The sequence below is a fragment of the Macaca fascicularis genome, chromosome 9 (assembly GCF_037993035.2).
Source record: "Macaca fascicularis isolate 582-1 chromosome 9, T2T-MFA8v1.1".
In the NCBI taxonomy this organism is placed as follows: Eukaryota; Metazoa; Chordata; class Mammalia; order Primates; family Cercopithecidae; genus Macaca; species Macaca fascicularis.
The window spans coordinates 10,475,206-10,499,822 of record NC_088383.1 but is presented as its reverse complement, the minus strand read 5'-3'; the positions used below and the strand labels follow the sequence as shown (position 1 = coordinate 10,499,822).

Here is a 24,617-nt window from a genome sequence, read left to right as displayed (position 1 = left end):
GAGAGAGAGAGAGAGAGAGAGAGAGAGAGAGACGGAGTCACACTCTATCACCAGGCTGGAATTCAGCAGCCTGATTGCGGCTCACTGCAACCTCTGCCTTCCAGGTTCAAGTGATTCCCCTGCCTCAGCCTCCTGAGCAGCTGGGACTACAGGCATGCGCCACCACACCCACCTAGTTTTTGTGTTTTTATTAGAGACAGGATTTCACCATTTTGGCCAGGCTGGTCTCAATCTCCTGACCTTGAGATCTGCCCACCTCGCCCTCGGAAAGTACTGGGATTACAGATGTTAAATTGGTATATTTAAACATTCACATTAACAGTTCTTATCAATATATTTGGTTTAATACCTATCATGTCTTTAACTGTTTTCTTTTTGTTACATCATTACACTTGTCCTCTGTTTCTCTTTTCTTCCTTTTCTGCTTTCCCTGGTTTTAAGTGAATATCTCGCATGATCTATTTTAACCCTCTCATAGCATATCAATTGTTCCTTTAAAAAATTTGTTAGTGTTTGCCCTCGAGGTTCTAATAGACATTGTTAAGTCATCTAAGTCCACTTTAAAGTAAAAATATACGGTTTCACGTTTCCTCCATTTTCATGGAGAATTCCCAGTTATTCCCATCCATTATAACATTGCTGTCTCTAATTTCCGTTATCCAGATGCAGTAGTCACACAATATATAGTTGTTATTATGACTTTGAAAGAAGAGTTCAGATGAATTAAGATTTAGGAAAACAAAGTATGTTTTTCCCCATTCATTTCTTCTCCTTATCCAACAGTCTTCTATTTATTTATTTATATAAATCTGTGTGGTCTAAATGTTTATGTTCCCTCAAAATTTGTATATTAAAATCCTAACCCCCAAGGTGATGGTATTAGGCAGAGGGGCCTTTGGGAAGGTAATCAGGTCATGATGGCAGAGCTCTCACGAATGGGGTTTTTACCCTTATAAAATAGGCCAAGGAAGCTCCTTCCCCCTTCCCTCTTGTGAGGATACGTCTAGAAATTGCCATCTATGAAACAGAAAACAGGCCTTCACCAGACACCAAATCGGTGGGCATCTTGAATTTGGATGTCCCAGACTTCAGAAGCGTGAGAAATAATTTTTTTTTTTTGTAAGCTACACAACTTATGGTAGTTGATTATAGTCGCTGAAACGGACTAAAAAACTGATTTTCTGACTTATTTTCTGATTATTTTTCAATGCTTGAAGAACTCCATTTAATAATTCTTTGAATATTTTCTTCAAGGAAGATCTGGTGGTAATAGAGCACCTGACTTTTTGTTTGTCACAGAATATCTTTATTATTCCTTGGCTTCTGAAAAATAATTATTTTCTGGATACAGAAGTCTGTGTTGGTGTGTTTTTTTTTTCTTACAATAATTTAATATTTCACTTTGCTCTCTTCTTGACTGCATGGTTTCTGATAATAAGTCCAACATATTCCTTGTCCGCTATAGATAATCTTCCCCTGGGCTTCTTTTAAGATTTACTCCTTGTCTTTGGTTTTCTGTAGTTTGACTATAATAGGGTGAGGTGGAGGGTTTTTTAAGTTATTTATTTTAAATTCCGCTTGGTGCTGAATGTTGTCTGACTTCCTTGTATCTGTAATTTTGAAAAATAGTTGGCTGTTAATACTTTAAGTCTTTCTCCCTGCCCTCTTCTCGCTATTTCTTCTCCTCTAGTATTTCCATTGCATGTATGTTTAAATTCTCAAGTTTTTCACAGTTGTCGGAGGTCCTGGATTTTTAAAATTCTTTCATCCTTTTTCATTTCAATTTGGGAAGTGTTTATTGACATATATTTTGGGTCACTGATTCTCCCTTTAGTGTGTTTGCTGGAGCTGCAGTTTACCAGCGGAGAAGCACAGCAAAGGCAGTCTTCATTTCTACCACTGTGTTTTTATTTCTAGCATTTCCCTTTCACTCTTAAAGTTTCCATCTCAATTCACATTATCCATTGTTCATCCTTGTTGTCTACTTTTTCTATTAGCCTGATTATATTAATCGTAATTCTTTTAAATGCCCTCTCTGATATTTCCAATATCTGTGTCTTACCTGTGTCTGATTCTGATACTTGTTTTATTACTTTAGATTGTATTTTTTCCTTCTCGTTTCTAACAAGTGCTGTAATTTCTTGTTACAAATTGGACATGATGTGTCATGTTTTTGTAATGAAGGTAAGCAGTCCTTTAACATGAAAGTTTATGTTAATTTCTAGGATTTAGGCTGTGCATGATGTGTGCTGGAGCTCTTGGTGCTAGAGGCTTCAGTTTCCTCTGTGTCTTTATGTTCCTGTCTTCCAGCTTTTTCACCTGTAATCCATTATGATCATACTGAAGCCTCAGTGATGTGTTGGTCAGGTATGAAGGAGGGAAAGTATTCTGTATTCCGATGATTCCGTCTGTCCCTTGGTTATGACCTTCACAGGTGTTATTTCATTGCTATAACTTTTGGGGCAGGAATGGGTTAGCCCTTATTCCTTACTTACTTGGATAAGCCTCTCCTATATCTTTTCCCCTGGAGAATAGGTCTTTGTTATGGAGAATGCTTGGGGCATAACCACAGTGATTATTCCTCTCCTCTCCTGCCAGATCCATGAAAGAAACTTTCTTGTATCTTTACCATTAGAACCTGGTTGGGTTGCTCAAAATAAAGCCCATGAAAGTGTGGAATCTTCCTATGACCTTGTCCTGCCAGGAGCTTCTCCCTCTTATTAGTTCACAGTCAGCCTGCCGTAATTCATCAAAACTATCATCTTAGTGTTCCTACCTGTTTGTGAGTGTAGTGAAATCTGTCCCAGGTAAGCAGATCTCAGCTGTGACCTTGGATTTGTCTGTTTCTCTGAATATTTAGGTAAGAGCTTCTGTAGAAACTTAGGTGAAAGAATAAAAATATTTGTATAAGCAATAATTGAAAATGTATATAACTCATTATATACATTATAATGAGTAGTCATTACTTTGGGGTGCCACAAACAATGCCCGTAAGAGACAGTGAATTTGACAAATGTGTGTGTTTTGACAGCTGCACCATCAGACTTTCCCACATCCTCTCTCTCTCTCTCTTTCTCTCTCTCTCTCTCCCTCTCTCCTGGGGCCTCTCTATTCCCTGAGACACAATAATATTAAAATTAGGCAAATTAATAACCCTACAACAGTCTCTATGTATTCAAGGGAAAGGAATAGTCACATGCCTCTCACTTTAATAAAAAACTAGAAATGATTAAAGAAAAATGAATAAAAATAAAAATGTGTCTCATAAATAAATTTCAGGCCCAGATAATTTTGTAGAGCAGTGTAATAGTTAACAAAAGAGTATAATTTCTTCATAGTATTTAGACTTTTCAAAATTTTAAATAAAAAAGGACAAGTGTCTCCCACTAAGGGAATTAGGCTTTTACAGATTACAAAACCACATAACGTAAATAATAAAACAATATAGATTAGTTTCAAATATGACTACTTAAAAATTCTAAAGATATGTAAACTAACCAAAGCCAACAGTATATTGATACATGTCATGATAAAATTGGGTTTATCCCAGAAAATTAGGCTTGAGGGGATACCTAAGCTTAATTAGGCTAGTTAGAGGGACCACCCTTTCCACTGGCTTTGTGTGTTCATGTGGATGACTGTTCACTAGGATGACATCCCTAATCCTCTCTATCTGACCCTCCTGGGTTCTTTGCAAAGAGATATTATTTATGGGATATGAAACTTCTAAAATGTAACTGAGCATGTTCTTCTCAGTCAACTTTTGTGACTATTCATTTGGATTTTTCGGAGCTCTAATTTTCTATCTGCCATTTGATAAATTCTCTGCCTCTGTAAGAAAGGTATAAACATTTTGACAGTGGCTCTGTGCCAATGACTCTGTGTGTAAGTCTGTCTATTTTAGAAGTAAAGTAATAGAAATGCATTATTACTGTGTATGTAAGCTACATACAACCATACCTCATTTTATTGTACTTTGCTTTATTGTGCTTCATAGATGTTGCATGTTTTACAAACTGAAGATTTGTAGGAACCCTGCGTTGAGCACATCTGTGGACACCATGTTTTCAACAGCGTGTTTTCACTTCATATCTCTGGTCCCATTTTGGTAATTCTTATAATATTTCAAACTTTTTCATTATTATTATTTCATTTTTTAATATGGTGGTCTGTAATCAGCAATCTTTGATGTTACTATTGTCATTATTTTGGGGTACCACACACAATGCCCATAACAGACAGTGAACTTAATCAATAGATGTGTGTGTTTTGACAGCTCCACCATCAGCCTTTCCCCTCATCTCTCTCTCTCTCTCTCTCTGTCTCTCTCTCTCTCTCCCCCTGCCACCCGGGGCCTGCCTTTTCCTTGAGACACAACAATATTAAAATTAGGCAAATTAATAACCCTACAACAGTCTCTAAGTGTCCAAGGGAAAGGAAAACTCACATGTCTCTCACTTTAAATCAAATACTAGAAATGGTTAAGTTCAGTGAGGAAGGCATGTTGAAAGCTGAGATAGGCTGAAAGCTAGGCTTCTTGCAGAAAACAGCCAAATTGTAAATGTAAACAAGTTTTAAAGAAAATTAAAAGTACTGCTCTTGTGAACACATGAACGATAAGAAAGCAAAGCAGGCTTATTGGTGACATGGAGAAAGTTTCAATGGTCTGGATAAAAGAACAAAGCAGCCACAGCATTCCCTGAAACCAAAGCCTAATCCAGAGCAACACCCTGACTCTCTTCAATTCTGTGAAGGCTGAGAGGTGAGGAGGCTACAGAAGGTAAATTAGAAGCTGGCAAAGTTTGATTCATGAGGAAGAAGGAAAGAAGCCATCTCCATAACATAAAAAGAGCGAGTGTTGTTATAGAAGCTGCAGCAAGCTATTTGGGAGATCTAGCTAAGACAAGGTGGCTGGACTGACCATAGGTATTCGATATAGATGAAACAGCCTTCTATTGGAAAAAGGTGCTACCTAGGACTTTCATAGCTAGAGAGGAGAAGTCAAAACCTGGCTAAAATGCTTCAGAGGGCAGGCTGACTCTCTTATTAGGGGTTAATGCAGCTTGTTACTTTAGGTGGAAGCCAGTGTTCATTTACCATTCTGAAAATCCTAGGGCCCTTAAAAATTATGCTAATCTACTCTGTCTGTGCTGTATAAATGGAAACAGAATTACTGACACAGAACCTACCCCCAGTGAAGGTCATATGAACATAGTTGAAGTGAAAACAAAAGATTTAGAATATCACATATACAGCAGGTGCTGTGGCTCACACCTGTAATCCCAGTACTTTGGGAGGCTGAGGCGGGTGGATCACCTCAATTCAGGAGTTCGAGATTAGCCTGGCCAACATGGCTAAACACAGTCTCTACTAAAAATACAAAAAAATAACAAAGAGCAGATGTAAATTCGCTCATATGAATTATTACATTTAATGGAAGTGAATTAACTACTAAAAATCTGACCACTGAGATTATCAGACAGGACTTTAAAATAAGAACTATAAATCACTGCTCAAAGGAATAAGAGAGGACACAAACAAATGGAAAAACATTCCATGCTCATGTATAGGAAAAATCAATATTGTGAAAATGGCCATACTGCCCAAAGTAATTTATAGATTCAATTCTATTCCCATCAAGCTACAATTGACTTTCTTCACAAAATTAGAAAAAATTACTTTAAATTTCATATGGAACCAAAAAAGAGCCTGTATAGCCAAGACAATCCTAAGCAAAAGGAACAAAGCTGGAGGCATCACACCACCTGACTTCAAACTATACTACAAGGCTACAGCAAGCAAAACAGCATGGCACTGGTACCAAAACAGACATATAGACAAATGGAACAGAACAGAGGCCTCAGAAATAGCACCACACATCTACAACCATCTGATCTTTGACAAACCTGACAAAAAATAAGCAATGAGGAAAGGATTCCCTATTTAATAAATGGTATTGTGAAAACTGGCTAGCCATATGCAGAAAACTGAAACTGGAACCCTTCCTTACACCTTATACAAAAATTAAATCAAGGTGGATTAAAGACTTAAACATGAAACCTAAAACCAGAAAAACCCTAGAAGAAAACCTAGGCAATACCTTCAGGACATAGGCATGAGCAAAGACTTCATGACTAAAACACCAAAAGCAATGGCAACAAAAGCCAAAATTGACAAATGGGATCTAATTAAACTAAAGAGCTTCTGCACGGCAAAAGAAACTATCATCAGAGTGAACAGGCAACCTACAGAAAGGGATAAAATTTTTGCAATTTATGCATCTGACTAAGGGCTAATATTGAGAATCTACAAAGAACTTAAACAAATTTACAAGAAAAAAACAACCTCATCAAAAATTGGGTGAAGCATATGAACAGATACTTCTCAAAAGAAGACGTTTATGCAGCCAACAAACATATGAAAAAAACCTCATCATCACTGGTGATTAGAGAAATGCAAATCATGTAATCCCAGCACTTTGGGAGGCCGAGACGGGCGGATCACGAGGTCAGGAAATCGAGACCATCCTGGCTAACCCGGTGAAACCCCGTCTCTACTAAAAAATACAAAAAACTAGCCGGGCGAGGTGGCGGGCACCTGTAGTCCCCGCTACTCGGGAGGCTGAGGCAGGGGAATGGCGGGAACCCGGGAGGCGGAGCTTGCAGTGAGCTGAGATCCGGCCACTGCATTCCAGCCTGGGCGACAGAGCGAGACTCCGTCTCAAAAAAAAAAAAAAAAAAAAAAGAGAGAAATGCAAATCAAAACCACAGTGAGATACCATCTCATGGCTGTAAGATTGGCGATCATTTAAAAGTCCGGAAACAACAGATGTTAGAGAGGATGTAGAGAAATAGGAATACTTTTAGACTATTGGCGGGAGTGTAAATTAGTTCAACCATTTTCAAAGACAGTGTGGCGATTCCTCAAGGATCTAGAACCAGAAATACCATTTGACCCAGCTATCCCATTACTGGGTATATACTCAAAGGATTTAAAATCATGCTACTATAAAATCAAAACCACAATGAGATACCATCTCACACCAGTTAGAATGGCGATCATTAAAAAGTCAGGAAACAACAGGTGCTGGAGAGGATGTGGAGAAATAGGAACACTTTTACACTGTTGGTGGGATTGTAAACTAGTTCAACCATTATGGAAAACAGTATGGCGATTCCTCAAGGATCTAGAACTAGATGTACCATATGACCCAGCCATCCCATTACTGGGTATATACCCAAAGGATTATAAATTATGCTGCTATAAAGACACATGCACACGTATGTTTATTGCAGCACTATTCACAATAGCAAAGACTTGGAATCAACCCAAATGTCCATCAGTGACAGATTGGATTAAGAAAATGTGGCACATATACACCATGGAATACTATGCAGCCATCAAAAAGGATGAGTTTGTGTCCTTTGTAGGGACATGGATGCAGCTGGAAACCATCATTCTTAGCAAACTATCACAAGAACAGAAAACCAAACACCGCATGTTCTCACTCATAGGTGGGAACTGAACAATGAGATCACTTGGACTCAGGAAGGGGAACATCACACACCGGGGCCTATCATGGGGAGGGGGGCGGGGGGAGGGATTGCATTGGGAGTTATACCTGATGTAAATGACGAGTTGATGGGTGAAGCACACCAACGTGGCACAAGTATACATATGTAACAAACCTGCACGTTATGCACATGTACCCTACAACTTAAAGTATAATAATAATAAATAAATTAAAAAAAAAAAACACATGCATATATATGTTTATTGTGGCACTGTTCACAATAGCAAAGACTTGGAGCCAACCCAAATGCCCATCAATGATAGACTGGATAAAGAAAATGTGGCACATATACACATGGAATACTGTGCAACCATAAGAAAGGATGAGTTCATGTCCTTTGCAGGGACATGAATCAAGCTGGAAACCATCATTCTCAGCAAACTAACACAAGAACAGAAAACCAAACACCACATATTCTCACTCATAGGTAGGAGTTGAACAATGAGAGCACATGGTCATGGGGAGGGGAATATCAGACACCGGGCCTGTTAGGGGTTGGGGGGCTAGGGGAGGGATAACGTTAGGAGAAATACCTAGTGTAGATGATGGGTTGATGGGTGCATCAAACCACCATGGCACGTGAATACCTATGTAACAAGCTTGCATGTTCTGCACATGTATCCCAGAACTTAAAGCATAATAAATATGTTAATTAATTAATTAATTAAAAAAGAAAGTAGTATGTCTGTTTCTCTAAAGACTTACAATTTTCTATTTGTCACTGGGGTTTTGGTGTTTTAATATGATTTTCTAGGTGATATCTTTTTCACTCATCATGTTTTAGATATATTGGACCCTGTACATCTGTAGTTAGGGTCTTTCTTCAGTTCTGGAAAATTGCTAGCCATCTTCTAGTCAAATATTTCATTAATCTTGTTCTCTTTCTTCTCCTACTAGGATTTCAATTAAACATATGTTAGACCTCCTTGCTGCACTTGGAATATCTCATGATCCTATGTTACTCTTTTTAACCTTTTTTCTCTTTTAGGTATTTATATATATTCTTCTGTTTTCTACTTTGCTGAGTGGGAAACTAAATGTATAGTATTGGCAGATACTCTTGGATTAAAAGTTATTTCTGTTTTAACTATACTATACTAGCTTGACACTGTAAAATGAATTATATTTATCATTTTTTATCACATTTATCCAATGTAAGATTCTATTGAGAATAGGTTACAATAAAATGTAAAATAGAACCCTATTTCAGAAATTCTAAATGAAAAAAAAATAAGTGCCTCAGTGTCAATGAACAGTGATAATACCGAGGGAAGTAAATCCATTTCCATTCATAGTTCTTTGTTCCTTGATAATGACACCTAAGGAAAAACAGAAAAATACATTTACAGATATTATCTAAAATAGTGAAAGGATAGATGTAGGTCTTTGTATTCTTTGTTCTTCTACACATCATTTTCAAGCAACTCATATTTTAAGCATCCTCCTGCTTCATCCTAATTTCTTCTCCTTTTTGATTCTCAATATATTTTCCTTAGAACCATGATATGAATTCTATGGCACTTTATCATGTCTTAAACCTTGCAACTAATCCAAAAGTAACACCTTCATAAAGAAATTTCTGGCAACAGAAATATGTGGAAACAGCTAATTAGGGAAGGGGGAGTTCTGTTGAAACAAAGGCATTGCTACAGAAGAGAAAATAGCACTACTTTTTTCATACTATACCCTATTACAATACAGATAAATATTGTCTTATAAATACTGTAATGGTCAATGATCATACCTCCCATGGAAGAATGAGTGAAATGTTCATTTGTACTTTCAAATATACAGATTGGCTGCTCAAAATACTTTCCAACATTCATTTCCCCTAATATTCTTTTATACTATTCAAGAAAAGACAATATTACTACCTAAACTCATGGGAAAATGATTTCATAAGAACACAACAAAAATAAATGGCTTACATATTATTATATATGTATAATAACATAAAATAGAATCACAATTTTAAAGAGCTTTCACATCAGCAATATGGCACTATTACAATGAGAAAACCTTTAATTATGTTGTAAAGGTCTGGTATTCCAGGAAAATGTCACTTCAAAATAAACTTCTAACAGTTAATTCTCAGTGATATTTAACTTGTACAAAAATTAAATATCACCATATAATCCTGTGATCATTTTATTGCTTTTGTAGACATTTCAGTATTTTAAGGGTTTTCAAGTAACAATGAAAAAAGGCTTACCACTAGCCCATTCTTAGCTTTGTATGAAAAACCATATGAAATTCTTGTGCTTTGTTTTTACAAATAAAGCTTTAAAAAACTTGGGAAAATATTGCCTTATCACCAAGGGACAAACATAAAATCGTGCAGTGTACCTTAAGTCATTCAATTTCCAAGAATTAGTTTTATATGAAATATTTCACCACGTAAAATAAATGGTATAAATAGTATGTCCCAGTTCCTATCAGAGACTCACTAAGACCCTGAATAATTGTAGGAACTGATAATAGCCATTTCAGAAGTGAATTTAGTGACTAATTTAAGCTTTATTAACATTTCACATGTTTTTCAGTTGAAGCAATGAGATTTACATATTAACCATAATATACTATATATTTTATATAGTATATAAATAAAAACATTGACTTTATTGAGAAAAAGGTATGCAAGAAGAAGTTATCATTGAATACTTAGTAAGAATTTGACTACTTGAGCTAGCCAAACTGAAATATAAAAGAACCATTTTATCATTTGCGTATCAGCAAAATACAGTGTCGCTAGAACCTGCAGTTCTCATATTCTCATCTTCATCAACTTCTCATTGCAAAAATCCTGATTCTCATTTACAATCAAGTGTAAATGAAGTCATCAAAGTAGTTTGTCCAAAGACATGTGAAATATTTTGAATAGAAAATTTAGAGATATGAAGTCTAGACATTCCTTGTTCAAATATCTCCAAATATGCCAGAAGTGACATTACCAGATAGCCATGTCTATGCCACCCAGCTTTGAGCCCCAGTGCAGCAGTCAAAAATGAAGAAGTGTAAGTTCTGTTGGTATACCAAGTATATTGTGGTTATTTTTTAAAACAGGGATTTATAACAGTGTGTGAATTGATTAAAGCTGTATGTGCTCACAAATTTTGATTATATCAACCTGTGTTAGGTAATTTTAAATAGAGTAGCTTTGGAGTAAAATCTATACATTCCAGCCACAGCCCCTAATTACTTGATAGTTGTAGTGAGCTATTTTGGGTTTAGTAGTATTAAGAAAATATGTTAATGAGAGTATATTAGTGTCTGTGAGTACTTAAAATTACAATTTGTATTTCCTATGAATATATGAGAAATAATACAAATTGATCTTTAAAACACTTAAGATAGGTAGAGACAATGACAAATAAAAATATTCTAAAGTAAAAATTAATTTTAAGCCCAAAGATGTATCCAGGGAAATTTCTTTTGGAGCTCTAGATAATAAACCTCTATCAAATGCCCAGGATATGGAGAAGTTAGGAAGAACCTTTCAATTAGACAAAAGGGAAATATAGGACCGCATTGATAGCTGTAATCAAAATTCAAAATTCTTACCCTGTGAGTTGGATTACATACAACTGATTCCTGAGTGGCTTTGACAAGCCCTTGCAAGTTGGAGAAATCCTAATGGTAATTCAATTTGACATTTGGGGTTTGAGAATGACTAAAGGCAAGGAGCTAGCACTAAGCGGAAAATACCAAAAAGACCCTTGTATATTCCTTTATTTTTCCTTCATCTTTTTTTTTTTTTTCTCTCTCTCTCAAGACAAGTTCTTGCTTTATCACCCAAGCTGGAATGCAATGGAGTAATCTAGGTTCACTGCAACATCTGCCTCCCAGGCTCAGGTGATCCTCCCATCTCAGCCTCCTGAGTAGCTGGAACTCTAGTCATGCACCTCCATGCCAGGCTAATTTTTGTATTTTTATAGAGATGGGGTTTCACCATGTTGCCTAGGCTGCTCTCACACTCCTGAACTCAAGCAGTCCACCCACATCGGCTTCCCAAAATGCTGGAATTACAGGCATGAGACACCACATTCAGCAAGACCCTTATATATACTTCTAGTTATACCCTCTTATATAATACAGTTTAATAAATGGATTACATAGCACAATTCACAATACAGTAGATCCCTCCTCCTTATCTGCAGTTCTGCTTTCCAAGGTTTCAGTTCCCCATGGTCAACTGTGGTCTGAAAATATTGAATGGAAAATGCCAGCAATAAACAATTCATATTTTAAATTGCACATCATTCTGAGTAGTGTGATGGCTTTCCCACTTCATCTTGCTTTGTGCTGCCCAGAAAGTGGATCTTCCCTTTGTCCAGCGACTCTGAGCTGTGTTCACCCACGCTAGTCAGTCAGTAGCCATCTCCGTGATCAGATCGACGTTGTAGTATCATGGTTTTTCTGTGCAAGTCACCCTTATTTTAATTAATAATGGCCCAGAATTCAAGAGGAGTGATGCCGACAGTTCGATATGCCACAGAGAAGTGAGAACGTTCTGACTATAAGTGAAAAGGTGGAAGTTTTCCACTGAAGGAAACTATATATATATATATATACACACACACACACACACACACACACACACACATATGCTGAGGTTGCTAGGAACTATGGTAAAAACAAATCTATTCATGAATTTGTGAAGAAGGAAAAATAAATTCATGCTAGTTTTGCTGTCGCACCTCAAACTGTAAATGTTACAGCCACAGTGCATGGTAAGTGCTCAGTCAGGAAGGAAAATACATACAAGGTGTGGCTGGGAGACATGAGTAGAAACATGTTGTGATTCAGGGCAGAGTGTTGCAATGCAAATCACTGAGCCTATATGAAGAGTTCAGGAGGGATCTCTCCTGCAACAAGTGACGGCCAGCCATTTACTGCAAGTGAGAGACAGTGGCACAGATTCGGGAAGAGGTTGGGACTGAAAAATACATAAATTACTGGAGAGGTTGTGTCTACCAATGAAGAAGCTGTTGCCACCTTTCTCGCTGAGTTGAAGTTGATAAAGGTACAAAGATATCATTAAAGCAAGGCATCAGTTGTGATAAAACTAGGCTCTTCTGAAAGTAGATGCCTAGTGGAAGTTACATTCATTAAAGTGCAAAGGGGGTACCAGGGTGTACAACATGGAAAGACAGGTTAACTCTGGTACTGTGGGGCAATGCATACATAGGGTTCTGTAGTACCTGCAGATTCAGGAATCTGCTAGGGGTCTTGGAATATGTGCCCTGCAGATAAGTGGGACTGCTCTAAAAATAAAACATTTAATATTTATGCAACAAATAACATAGCAACCATCATGATAAAGTAGAGAAGCTTCACTCAGAGTAATTTGGAAAAGTGTATATATTCTCTGTCTCCTGCTCATGCTAAAGGCATGGGTAATATGTGGATTTATTTGCTCTTGCAGTTGATCTATATGTAATTTTGGAGGAGATATTTAGATGTATTTTTGCCTAACATTTATAGAGAAATTAAACTCTATAACAGACCCACTTATTTCTTTTATTTTTTATAGAAAGCCAGCGAAATAGGTACATTTATCTTTTATTTAGAGTTGAAATAATCTCCCTCAGCTCTCAATTATATTTGTGATTCTTTCAGAAAAGTCTAAGAACTCAAAAGAAAAAAAATCAAAGGGTCTCAACTTTGTCATAACATTGAAGTTATGATATAATATTGAAGTCAAGATATAAATGAATATAATGTCAAATATTTCATCACAGTACTGCTCACATACACATGAAGTAGGAAATAACTTATATCCACTTCTTTTTCCTTATTTTAATTCTGCCCCCTTCTTCTTCATTTCCCGTTCCAGGATAATTAAAGGAAGGACATAGCTGGTCTCTGATAAATATATTTGGCTAACATTTTAAATTGGCTTGGGAACATCTGTCTGATTTCCATCTTATGTTTTATCAACTGTAGGATCTTAAAAATAAATATTTACCAATATTCTCAGGGAATTAAAAAGTGGGAATTGATTCTAGGGGAGATTTTCAAAGTTTCTTGTTTTTATTTTTTTCTCATTGAAATACTGTATAAAGCATACATGTATATAACACCTATAAGAAAAAATTAATACAAAGAACTACAGTAAAATATCTCTGTTGTAGTTACCATATAGAAAAAAAGCATAGAGAAATAAGCGAGACAGAGTACGTCAATGCATTTTTACCAATCGCAACTTTCTACCTCCCCTGAGGAAATCAGTCTTCTGACATTTATGTTGCAAATTTCCTTCCTTTCATTCCTATTTTATCAACTGTGTCACCTTCCTTAAATATTATAGTTTAGTTTGCCTGTTTTTGAACTTTATATAATTAGAATATATGTCTATGTTATTTTGTACGTTGGTTTTAATTTAAATTTTGTTTGTAAGGTAATCTATGGTAATATATGTCACTGTAATTTTTATTTTTATTTTGAATAAAGTTCAACTGTTTGACATTTTTTTTCCTGAGATGGGATCTTGCTCTGTTGCCCAGGCTGGAGTACAGTGGCATGATCATAGCTAACTGCAGCCTCCAACTCCTGGGTTCAAGCAATCTAGTCTCTCAGACTCCTGAGAAGTTGGGACCACAGCTGCTCACCAATATGACTGGCTAATTTTAATTTTTTTGTAGAGATGGAGTCTCGCTTTGTTGCCCAGGCTGGTCTTGAATTCCTGGGTTCAAGCAGTCAGCCCACCTCGGCCTCCCAAAACACTGAGATTACAGGCATGAGCCACTGGTGACCACTGTACCTGGTCCACACATATTTATCCAGACATTGCTATGGACACTTAGGCCAATTATAGGCAGATTGGATTATGCTATATGCCCTAGTGATATGTTAATGCATTGTTCTAAACTGTGAACCAGTGACTGGAATTCTTGTGTCATAAATCATGTACACCTTCATTCATACTTGATGATTCTAAACATTTTTCCAAAGTGCTTTCATCAAGTTAAATTTCCACTGAATTTGCATGAACAATTGCCTTTCTTCCACATATGTACCTCAAACAATCGTTTTTTAGAAATATTTGCTCATCTGTAGAATACATGACATCTTTAAATACATTTATGTGTCTTATCAATGAGATGGAACTTTTTTTCATATTTTTATTGATCATTTCTATTGATCTGTTTCCTATTTTTTGTTGACATTTCTAGTAGGCCCTTTCCCTGCACTAGAACATATTTCAGTTTTGGATTAACAGATGAGTTTTCGAGAACGCGTGTGAAAGATTGTTCACAAAGGAAGCTCTTTTCCTTTTAAGACTTCTCAATTTGTCTCCCGTTAGTTACAAAGATACCACTATTTATGTGACTAACACTCATTCTGCAGCACCAATGCCCCATAATTTAAAGTTTATTTATAAAATAAAATTTGGAGAGATTGGCTGTGTTTTTCTAAAAACCATTTTTTTAAGAGATAATGCCTCCCTTAAATATTTCTGCTGGTACATATAAGAACATCCATACAGTAGGACTGGTTGAAGTTAGTCATTTCTTAGGGATTGCTGGAGCATAGAGGGGTTGAGTCACAGACCCGTTGTTAATCCTTTCTCTTCTCAGTGAATATTAAACTAAAGTATAAATGTCAAGGTCAGGAACTGGAAAAGCACTCAGGTGATCAGCACATTCGATGACCTGATTATTCTTGTATGTTTTTGGTTTCAAGATTTCATGCAGAAAAAAAGGCCAAGGAATTTACCTTTATAAATATTTAGATATTGCCATGGTCTCAATGTTTGTGTTCCTACAAAATTTATATGTTGAAACCTAACCGCCAAGGTGATGATATTAAGAGATGGGGCCTTTGGGAGGTGATTCATGACTGCCTTAGTCCCTTCTGGCTGTTATATATAAATACCTTAGACTGGATATTTATAAACAACAGAAATTTATTACTTACAGTTCTAGAAGTCAGGAAGATCAAGATCCAGGTGCCGGCAGATTTCCTATCTGATAAAAGTTCACATTTTGCCTCAAAGATGAGGCCTTCTACCTGTGTTCTCACGTGGTGGAAGAAGAGGACACATTTCCTCAGGGCTCTTTAATAAGGACACTAATCCCATCCATGAGGACGGATCCCTCATGACTGAATTAACTTCCAAAGGCCTCACCTCCTAATACCATAATTTTGGGGGTTAGGATTTCCACATATGAATGGCAATCATTGAGACCATAGCAGTGCCCTTAGAAAAGAGACCACAGAGAGCCAGCTCGTGCCTTCTAGCACGTGAGAACACAGCAAGACAGCATCATCTATGAGGAAGTGGGACTTTCCCAGATGTTGATTTAGCCAGCTTTCTGATTTTGGACTCCTCAGCCTCCAGAACTTTGAGAAATGAATTTATGTTGCTTATAAGCTATTCAGTTTATGCTGTTTTGTCATAGCAGCCTGAATGGACTAAGATAGATATATAGTTAATTTTCAGAAGAACTTGAACAAAATGTTTTATTGTTTGGAGCTGGAGTCTTAGTCCAAGTGACCTGACATGCCATTAAAAGAAACAACAACCCAGAAGGAGCATGAAGAGTCGTGTCTTTACCCTGTCCACCTAGAGCTGTTGACCCTTGCAATAGCCATCTTTCCAAACCCTATCCTTTATTTAACAGGGTAAAGAATATCTGAAATAAAAATTATTACTATTCGAATTTTCCATGGGTATGCTCCAGTTTTATTATTTCTTTCATTGAATCCCTTTATGATTTATATTCATTTCTGATTAAGACGAAATCAACATTTAAGATTAGGAATTTTAGGATGTTGCCTCTGAGAACACATTGCTTTCTAAAGCAAAGTACATTTGGATCATGAACTAAACGCCTATAAAATAGCACCTATGTTTGATTAAAGAAAAATACAGCTAGAAATCTGAATGGAGAAAAACATTTGAGGTATCTGCAAGATCCACATACCTAACAAAGTAGTACTGGTCTTACCACCTGGCAAAGAGGTAAACAGGACAGTTAATGAGCATCCAAAGAAATGCCAAAGCCAAAAGAGAAAGATATACTTTTTTCCTCCTGTTCTGCTTACAACTCAGCTTGGAGACTACGAACCCCTATGTTGAACTGCCAAACTGTCCTCTCTGGTGTTGTAGAAGTTTGCTCCATCATTTCCTGAACAGCTTCCATATTTCCTGGAATTTCACAGCTGTGCATGCTCCAGACTAAATCTGGCCTCAGGAAGCCAAGCCTTCTACATGAGCCTTCCAACTCCTGGTAATGAAGTTTTCCAACAGGAATTAATTATGACAAGGAAATGCAGCTGCAGCATATTCACACTTGCTGAGATGAAATTTGAAAATAGTGTTGGTTCTTCCACTCACTGAAATTCATTCATCCCACAAGACAAAATGGATAGCTTCCAATCTGCTTCAGGATGAGGTAAGATAGTATATACTGATGGTTAAAAAGCAAAACAAAATATAATAAATAGAATAACCTATAGATTTAAAACTTTTATGTCTTTATATACAGCATTAAAATGTAGCTTTAAATGACTTTGTTATGCATCTTTTTTATTTCTACGTCTTTTTTATAGGCCTACATTTTTATTCAGTCATATTTCTTTCTCTTTTTTTTTAGCTACCTTTCCTTTTCTTTTCTCGAAAGCAATATTGATATTTTTAATTCCCAAATATAAGATATATGACCGTATATGATTTAAATAAGGTAATTATTAGCAAAAGTACTTGCATGTTGCATTTTTAGTTAAATTAAGGACATTGCATTTATGTTTTGTGTTCTGTGTGTTGGAGTACAATGTCTTGTGGTGAGTACCATCTTAGAAAAACTTTAGGAGTAAGCAAGGGAAGAGTGATTCATTAAAAGATATAGGATTACATGAAGGAATAAGTTATTATTAGAGAATATTATATATTACATCTTGAATTTCATGAATTCAACCTTTTCCTTTATTTGCCCATCTGTGGAGTCCCTTTCCCAAATCTTAGTAATTACTTGTCTAATTGCTACATACTATGTGTGCCTATGTAAAATATTTAGAAATGGAAAACCTACTTAGAAGATTTTATCATATGCAATAACTTGTAATGGTAACAAAATGCAATTACTCATTTACCAGGTCTTTTGTAGGCAAATTTCACTCCCTTTGAGGAAATTTTCATGGCAGCTAATTGATATTCGCAAATATTGTTTTAGGAAAAACTGTGCTACTATGGAATACCTTTGACCTTCAACATAAGCTTGGACTCAATGAGTTGGCTCATCATTTGCAGCTGTAAAACGTCACTTCCTTCCGTAGGAGAGTCTTCTTAGATTCATAATAATACAGGAGGCAAAAGCTTTTTTCATAAATATATACAGGCTAAGGTTTGCATAGGATTTAATAGTTGTCAAAGTGATTTCACATCCATTCTTGAATCTCTGCAACAACTCTAGAGGTGGGAAGAGTAAGTATAGTATTTCTTAATTTGTAAATAAAGACACTGAAAATAATTAAAGTGACTTTCACAGGGTACTATAACATATATATCAGAACTAGGAAAAATACTCAGTTTTTCTGATGCTTGCTATAATTTTTTAATGGAATTTTTCTCGTTTTATTGATTCAGTTTCCACCTCTATTATATACATACCCAGAGTCTTTATAAAATTTATTATTCCTTGGTTTCTATAACATGTGATTGGATAAATGTTCCTGTTCATAGACATCCTAACATAGTATGGAATTTCTGTCTACTCTATTTTTCAAATATGTGCATTTTTAGATGCAAAGTTTTGCTTACATTTATCATTGCAGAGATATGTTTTATAAGACAAGGAAAATTTTGTGGAGTAGAATCATAAAATAGTATAAATATAGTATAGCGGGTATCTGCTACCCATATTTACGTTCACCTCCTTGTATCCATGGGGGATTGGTTTCAGGATCCCTCGCAGATGCCAAAATACATGGAATTTCGGAATCCAAAATTTTTATACTTTCTTTATGTAAAATGGCATAGTACTCGCATGGAACCTATGCACATCCTTCTGTATACTTTAAACCATATTTAGATCACTTATAGTAATACACTGTAAATTCTACATAGTTGTTATACTGTATTGTTTTGTATTTACATTATTTTTATTGTTCTATTGTTATGTATTTATTTATAATATTTTCAGTTGGTTGAATCCATTGATTTGGAACTCATGAATATGGAGGGCTGACTGTACTACCTTTTAGATGAACCCACGTTGTCAGTACATGCAGTTCAGCTGATCCCATCCAGTTATCAAGGATAATAGGTGCCCTAGTGATGGCCAGTTTGAGAGCCCTACTTGTCTGGCTCTAGCACTTGTTTCAGGCTGTGAAACAAGAGAGTTTTGATAGCTCAGTCATTGTTAATCTGAAACCATTTGCTCAGATTCTTTGAGAAAAGTTATATTAATCAGGGAATATATAATAATTCTCTGACTTCCCACAAAAGAATGTGTGTAACTATTTATATATAGAGAAAGAATTGTCATAAGGAATTGGTTCATCAGATTGTGGAGGGGTAGAAACCTAAAACCCGATGGGGAAGGTCCACAGAGTGGAGTTTCAGGGAGGAGTTCCAGTTGGAGTCCAAGGCAGTCTGCTGGAGAATACCCTCTTGCTCAGGGCAGGACAGTCATTTTTTTATTATTGTCATGATTTTTAAATGAATGGATGTAGCCCTCCAACATTATGAAGGACAATCTGCCTTATTCAAAGCTCACCGATTTGAATGTTGATTTCATCCAAAAAAGCCACCTTCACAGAAACATCTAGAATAATGTTTGCCTAAATATCTGAACATTGTTGCTCAGCCATGTTGACACATAAAATTTACCCTTACAAGTGTGTTCTATTTTTTTTTTTTTCTGGGTTTGGTATCTATAACCACCAAATGAAACAAATGGCAATGAAACCATCTTTGCCATCAAACAGAAAAATGTTGCCCCTCTTTAAAAACCAGCATATTGAAAAGCAGAGCTCACAGACTAAGATGTGTATTAAAGAAGGGGCAAAAGAGAGAGTAAGATGAGGAAAGGGATTCAGTCATTTCTAAAGTTGGTTTCAACTTTATTATTTGCAGTTAAGTGAACATTTTTCTTTATTTCTTCAACGTGTTTGAACTGTGGTTTTGTAAAGGAGTTCTGGGCAGTGTTAGATTTAGCAGACTTCTCATCTTATTCCTTAAAGTTTATAGATATGAAGGTAAATCCAAAGAGATAAAGTTTTGGTTTTTGTTTTGTTTTGTTTTGCCTAAAATAATCCCATAACTTCTTGCAAATTTTAGACTGGAACCCTAACCTTGAACTCTGAAACCACTGTTGTTTTTTGAGCAGTATGAAAAGTATTATAGATACCTAGTGACTGCTTATTCTAGTTGATGTATAATGCTGTTAAACTGGGCAATTTCATTAATGCACAAATAAATACCAGGCTCTTTATCATGCCATTCCTTACCACTTTTTGGTATGGGGAAAGAAATTGTTCTCCAAGAGGTATGTACTTCAAACGAATCTTTCTGCTCTAGAATTAAAGGAAATTCATGGAAGCGTACAATCTTAGAACATAGAATCAATCCTGTTACTTCTCATTCTAGGGAGCTTACTGTGTGATGCATCTCATCTTATAATGAATCCTCCCTCAGGGAAGAACAGGTTTGTGAAAAATATATACAGTGTGAGGAAGTCCATACTTCAGTAGAAAGTGCAGTAATGGCAGATAAACCTATGTGCTGAGACAGGCATCATTCCCCAGCAAATCAGCCATAAACCAGTATCACGGACAGACTGTCAGAAACCAGGACTCATCTAAAAGACACAAATAAGTTTCAACCAGAATCAGGATTGTTACCAAAAATAGAGGCTAGGTTTCAACTTAAATGTAAGAATTAAGAGGATTATGGTCTGGAAAAAGTTGGCCCAGGAAGTAGGGAAACAGGAAGCCTTGGTTCTATGGAGGCTTAGGTGGGTAGCCATGGAGTGTGTGAAAGACACAAAAAATATACCTTCCCGGGGAATAGATTCGACTCGTGGAAACCACTTTTTATTCATGCCAATGTATCAGGAATTAAATGTCATCGTTCTGCTTTGGATAAATACATTTCCAGAAGATCAGAGAGAGAGAGAGGCAGATGGGAAGTGTCTCATGCTTCAGACTGGGAAGCTTATACCTGACAAGGTGCCATTTCTTCTAGTGTGTTCGGTCACAAGACAGCCTCAAAAAATAAGGAAGATTTCAGATCCTTTGCTGGGAACCAAGATTTTAAAAATAAGAATAAATGGAAAACTCAGATTTACTGAGTGTTCACCATCTGGCATTAAATAAGCACATTTAATCCTCATAATAACACTTTGGAGTAAGAAACCTAACTGGGGTGGGAGCGGAAAATATGAAACTTGAGGTAGCAATGGTGTAATTGGCCTTGGATCATCTGACGCCTACTTACATCTTCTACTTTTTTGTATCCTCCACAAATATTGCTGACCACTCTAGAAATAAATTCGGTCTTCTTATTATATCCTCTCTTAATGTCATATGTTCCTCCTTCCCTCCAGTTTTCACACTTGTAAATGTTAAATGATTTATTTTCAATCACCCCTGGATATCTACAAGCCACATAAGATCATAAGCCATTCCTGGTTTTTGCTCCTTTTGTCTCTTTATCTCTAATTCTTAGCACAGTATGTAAAATACAGCTAGCATTCATAAATAATATTTGACTTATAAACTCTGGCTAACAATGTTCTTTAGAATTTCCATGGATCTAAAGACCACTGTTTCCAAAATTGATGTAGTATGTAGGCCATTTTACTGGTTAGTTGTGTCCACCAACTTGACTGGCTAAGGGATGCCCCAATAGCTAAGAACGCATTACCTCTGGGTGTGTCTGAGAGGTGTTTCTTTTATTGTTTATTTATTTATTTGAGATAGAGCCTCACTCTGTCACCCAGACTGGAGTGCAGTGGCACCATCTCAGCACACTGCAACCTCCGCCTCCCGGGTTCAAGGGATTCTCCTGCCTCAGCCTCCCGAGCAGCTAGGATTACAGGTGTGTCCCCTCACCCCTGGCTAAATTTTTTTTTTTTTTTGTATTTTTAGTAGAGATGGGGTTTTGCAGTGTTGGCCAGCCTGGTCTCAAACTTTTGACCTCAAGTAATCTGCCTGCCTTGGCCTCCCTAAGTACTGTGATTACAGACATCAGCCACCATGCAGGATCCTGAGAGATTGTTTCTGAGAGGAGATTAGCACTTGAATCAGTAGAGTCAGCAAAGAATATCACCCTCCCCAGTGGGAACTGGCATCGTGTAATCCACTGGAGGCCCAAATAGAACAAAAGGGCAGAGGAAAGGTGAATCTGCTGTCTGTTCTTGAGCTGGAACATCCATCTCTCCCTGCCCTTGGACATCATTGCTCCTGTTTCCTGGGCCTTCAGACTCAGACTGAAACTACACTATCTGCTTTCTCCTGGGTCTCCAGCTTGCAGGCAGCAGACTCACCTCTTAGTCTCCATAATTGCATGAGCCAATTCCTCATAATAAATCTCTTTCCATATATATATATAATCTCCTATTGATTCTGTTTCTCTGGAGAACCCTAACAAATACATTGATATAATGTAAAATGTGAGACTTCGACCACAAGTCATAGCGGAGTAACTGGTAGCACACTAACCTGTCCATTGTAAAGAAACATAAAATTGGACAAATACAAAGCAATTCTTTTCAGAGACTAGACAATTGACAATGTAGAAATGTAATTCCTGAAGGAAGGAAAACTCATAAGGTGAGTCTCCAAAATGTCCTGGCTTTTTGCCTAGGACAGTTTCCTGACTTTGGGGCATCGAGCTGGAGTCCAAGCAGTGCACAGTGTTTGAAACATGTTGAGGAGGCAGAGATCAGAATTGAGGGCAATTGAAGTGGTTGGGCTTTGCAGAGTGGGGCACAGGAATAGAGGGACAGATGTAACTGCATAGGTGGCAGTGCTCAAAAGCTCCTGCAGGGGGCCCTTAAGCACTGGGCTGAAGGACAGGCTGCTCATATGTAGGTGAAACTACCCAAGCCTAACCAGCTGTTATAGGATTGAGACAGTAGAAGACTAGGAGTATCTGAGACCTTGGATTTCCAGTTTACCCAGTGTGGAGAGACCACCTTAACCTCTCCTTCATGCTGTAGGCATCCAGTTGAGACATCAGAAAGACTTTCCTTAAGAGGAAGGGTCTTGCTATGAGAAACTGAACTCAAGATTTTCCCTATCAAAGTCTAAATCCAAACCCTCACAAAGCTCAACAAAATTCAGAGATTGAGCTGGCTAAAAGCTTAGGAAGTGCTTGAGATTTTCACAGATCTCCTAACAAAGCACAAACTCAAATGCATGCAAGTCAAAGCCCTATAAACACACGTAGAACCACACCTAGACGTGTGAGGGGTGAGAAAAGATGCAGTGTGGTGTTTATGACCAGACCTAGTGGAAGAATTTCAGTGAAAAACCCTGCTGAAACCAAAGAGAAAAAGAAAATCTTGAAAGCAGGAAAAGAATAAAGACAGAGTGCATACGAGATAACAAAGTCAAAAATTATATCTGACCTTTCATTGTAGACAATAGAGAAAAGAAGATAACATAATGAAATATTAAAGTCCCAAATAAAATAAAACAAAAGAAAATTATAAGCCCCCAATTCTATAGTCAGCAATAATAACTTTCAGAAGGAATAAATAGAATACATTTTGAGATGAGCAAATGCTGAGAAAATTAATAGCTAATAGAAATGCACTATGAGAAATGCTAAAAGGTATTCTTCAGGCTGAAAGCAAATAATAACAGATGGAAAGTTGAATTATTAGATAACACAAAGAGTACAAATAAATATAAAAAGATAATATGTTATTCTTTTTCCTCGTTATAAGTTTTTCTAAAAAACAACAGGCTATTGAAAGCCAAAGGAATAAAATTGAAAAGTGGATTTTATAACATATGTGGAAATAATATATATGATTAAAATAACAGAATGATGCTGGGTGAGATAAGTCAACATGGTATAGTTTGTTTATTTGTGATGGAGTGTAAAGTTGGAAGTGGGAAATGCCAAATATATTGTAAAAAGTGTGAAGTAGGAAGAAGAAGGTATCACGTATGAAATGTGAAGTGGAACAATACTGACTCTAAATGAACTCTGATAAGTTAAAAGTTTGTATTGTTAGCCTTGAAGCAAACATACACACATGCACACACACACATAAACCAAAAAAAAAAAAAAAGCAAAACAAAAAACAGTAGGCTCAAAATTGCAGTTAATAAGTCTGTACAAATAGACTTACACAAAATAGGCTATTACACATACATTCCTGACTCTGGACAGCTGAAGAAAATGGCTGCTACCTGTCTGTGTGTGTCACCAAACACACCCAAAACAAGACTAACAAAGGATAGATACTCTACCCCAAACTTATATCCTTGGCATACATAGCAGACAGAAAATGAAAAAGATTCAAAATAACTATTAATAAAAAATGAAAAAAAAAAAATCGCCAAATCCCAGCAAGCACCTGCTCACACACTTCCTGCCAGTCTTTATGGCAAGGCTCTAGAGCGGTCCAAGGACAACCACAGGGAAGAGAGGAGCAGGCAACTAGCATCTGGCCTCAAATTGCTCCAGTATTACCAGCAGAAAGGGGAAGTCCATCCTGTTAGGAAACATGCCCTTGTAAATCATTAGTGCACTGATTCAGGGGAGGGGCTTTTGATTATGTATGATTTGATGTGATTGTTTTTGAAAATGGGAAGTTATAAGACAAAAGCCCCTAAGAAGGGGAAGCTCCCTTTGCCAACTGTACAGTAAAGCGGGAGAATGGAGCCAAGGGGGAAAATGTAGGTCCAGACAGACCCAAAACAAAGAATAGCCAGATATCGGTGGACACCGAACACCTCCTTCCAGTGCCAAATAATAAAAATACAAAGGAAACTAGACTTTACTCCTAAAAGAAGAAGAAATCAATAAGCAAGGAATCTTATAAGTCACCCTGAATCTAGAAAATGAACAAAAGAAAAA

The 24,617-nt window shown here is 36.7% G+C and overlaps 1 long non-coding RNA gene across 5 annotated transcripts in view; it reads left to right on the top strand.

Moving 5' to 3' along the window:
* LOC102138819 (uncharacterized) overlaps positions 1–24,617 on the top strand; it is a 996,710-nt gene that overhangs the window by 293,807 nt on the left and 678,286 nt on the right. The window contains exon 1 of one of the 5 annotated variants that reach the window (XR_012417221.1): positions 16,681–16,974. The exons of the other annotated variants lie outside the window; for them this stretch is intronic. This is a non-coding gene — a long non-coding RNA (uncharacterized lncRNA). Of the gene's footprint in view, positions 1–16,680; positions 16,975–24,617 lie in introns of those variants that run through there. 5 annotated transcript variants of the gene reach the window in all.